The sequence below is a fragment of the Bubalus kerabau genome, chromosome X (genome assembly GCF_029407905.1).
Source record: "Bubalus kerabau isolate K-KA32 ecotype Philippines breed swamp buffalo chromosome X, PCC_UOA_SB_1v2, whole genome shotgun sequence".
In the NCBI taxonomy this organism is placed as follows: domain Eukaryota; kingdom Metazoa; phylum Chordata; class Mammalia; order Artiodactyla; family Bovidae; genus Bubalus; species Bubalus kerabau.
The window spans coordinates 925,793-928,578 of NC_073647.1; the positions used below are offsets into that span (position 1 = coordinate 925,793).

Here is a 2,786-nt window from a genome sequence, read left to right on the forward strand (position 1 = left end):
CACTTGCCTTGTTTTAAATTGTCCCTAGGCTCACAAAGCATGTGTGTTGGACACTGCCTGGCTGCCTCATGTCGAAAGACAGGCTCCTAAATACACCTCTGAGGGCAGAGAGACAAGGGCTGGTGCTCACTTTGTGGAAACTTTGTACTTCTCTTTGGGTTTGGGGTCATGTGTTTGCAAGGCCTTTGGCGAGTCGGGTGACACTGCTTTCCAGTGAACCTCTTGGGGAGGCCCCTGGATCAGGAACTAGAGACGCTCAGCTGCTGATCAGAAACTTGTGGCATCATTGGGGGACCCACAAGGATCCCCTTCTGCTTCAGGGTGCATGAATCATGGGAGGTGACACCCCCAAAGTCAGGAGCCCAGCTGGGCCATTTGTTGAATGGCAGGCAAGGCCCAGGGACCAGCCCGTCCTGGGCTTGCCTTAACGCTTGGCTTGTGAGCCAGACCCTTGGTCAAGTGTGTAAAATGCTACTGCTTCAGATGAAAAGGGACCACAGGGACCAGACTGAAGCCTGCCTGGGGCATGGGCTTCCAGGCTTATCTGGCTCACCAGTGCCATGTGTGAATAGCATGGACAGATAGAAAGAACACAGACTCACAATTCTCGTTTGATTCCTTATTTACTCCAGTTGAGTTTAGCTTTACTTTATTAGAGTCAGAAATCAATTTTAGATTGCAAAAGAGTGCTTTTTAGTGTCCCTAGGGGCCTGAGAACTCAGGGATTGGGCTTTTCCTTGACCTGCTCACAGAGGACACACTTATAATCTGAGGACTCTCCCTGCTCCTCCTCTGCCTCAGAGGCCTCATTTGGGGCTGTGACAGAAAGGGCTGCTGTCAGGATGGAGGAATAGGTGTTGTACAAAGCCATCACTGATTCATAATTTGTGTTCTCTGGGGGGCACTCAGGCAGTTCCCCTGGGCCATACCTTCCAGCAGTAGCTAGGGGTACAGACATGGCATTGCTGGATGTACCCTCTCCACTGGGGCTGCCCTGCTCACTGGGGAGATGGTTTCCCTTTGCCCGCTCGTCTACACTGCCCATAGACCAAAGGCGAGAGGGCACAAATGAGTGCAGGCAGGGGGTTCTGCGAGCAGCTGGGGCTCCCTACTGGACTTTCTTGGCAGCCTCTTGGGTGCACTTCTTGTGATGGAGTCGAGGAGAGTGTCTGGTTGCCACCACTCACTTCTGTCTCTTTGGAGTCATTGTTGCGCCAGTGGTGGGCTGAGCAGTTGCTCCTGGGTCACCTTTCCTCTGGATTTTCTGCAGGACGAGAGGCTTGTCTCTCTGAAAATTGGAGTTGCAATAGATCTGAAAGGAAATGAACCACTTTAGCCATCGTGGGGGAGAGGAGCCCTTCCTCGCCAGCCTCCTCTCCACCACTGTCCTCGCCCTGCCTAACTATGGAGACAAGGTCTTTTCATGCCTGGCATGTTATGAGGCCCTGGCATGTCACTCCATAGAGCTCACCTGGGGCTGGCCTCCCTTGAGGTGTTACTGGCCATCCCTGACATCAAGCGGCCCCTCAGGGTCTGGAGTCACCCCTGGGCATCCTGTCTAAGGGGGGTTTTGGAACACGACAGGCCCTGCTTTCTCTTTCATTAGCCACCCTCTTACAAGAAAAACGTTCTGCTGGGAAATGAAACCCGTCCAGCACTTGGCTTGTCTAACCTAGTCTCCCTGAAATGGCTTTCTACGTTACCATCATCTTCTTCTTCCCTGCAGAGCTACCCAGAGGGTGGATTTTCCTGAACCTACAGAGGTTCAGTTCACGGATGAAACTCTTGATAGTGTCTGTCTCAAAGATGATCTCTGTGCCTCTGTGCTGGAGGACCTCCCTCTGGAAGAGATCTGCCTCAATGACCACCATGTCTCCCTGATCATTCCAGTGCACAGAGGTGAAGGCCACATCCTCCACGATCATCCAGAGCTTCCTGGGGAAGGGCAGCCCTAGGACAGCATTGTTCTCTTCCTCGTTGGCCATTTCTGCGTTCAGGCCCTGTGTGGATGGTTTTCTTGAGAGCCCAGATATGGGTTCTAGGGTTGGTCACCCTGCTTTGCCAAAATTTCCCCTGAATCCACATTTGCATCAGGGAGGAATCAGGGGGGTCCTCTGCTGTGGGCTCCCCATCAGTTGATGGGGCCAGTGGGGTGTCACGTGCCTCATGGGGACTCTGACTAGCCATGGAGCCAGTCTAGCTCAGGAGCATTCTCTACCCAAGCAGTGAACACTCATGGCAGAAGGGCCTCAGGCCAGGGTTGGGGTGCCCCATACATAATCTCTGGAAATTCTAGAATCTGTGTTGCGGGCCAGGTAGCCAATTAAGTGGTCAGCCCCCTTTTGTTTCATGAGGTCACAGAGGTGATGTGGAGAGGCAGCCCTGGCCCAGTGTGGGGGAGGGGGATGGAGACAGATATTGGATCCCAGCTTGTCTCTTGTCTGAAAGTACATAAAAGTATTTTTCTGATTGCCTGCAAAAGCTTCCATCTACTGCCAGGTGCCTTGTTTCAGGGAGTCAGGCCCTGGATGGGCTGACAAACATGCCACCCCCCGCCCCTACAAATGGGCAAGCCTGTGGCTGGCTTTTGCTGAAGGGCCAGGCCCTGGCATGTCCTGGCTTAACTACCACCAAGAGAGACCCCAGCGGTTAGATGGGCCCCTGGCAAGTGTCCCTCCCGGAAGACAGGGTCCATAGCAGGCTTTTTGGCCTAGCCTGAGTTGGTGGTCCCACTCCTCCACCCCTGGTCCAGCCTTGCCCCTCTTCTGGCTTTGGTATCTTCTGGC

General features: G+C 53.7%; 1 pseudogene; it reads right to left on the minus strand.

The window, feature by feature from the left end:
- Positions 1-718: 718 nt before the first annotated feature.
- On the minus strand, positions 719-2,187 carry LOC129639132 (heat shock transcription factor, X-linked member 3-like; annotated as a pseudogene).
- Positions 2,188-2,786: the final 599 nt, after the last annotated feature.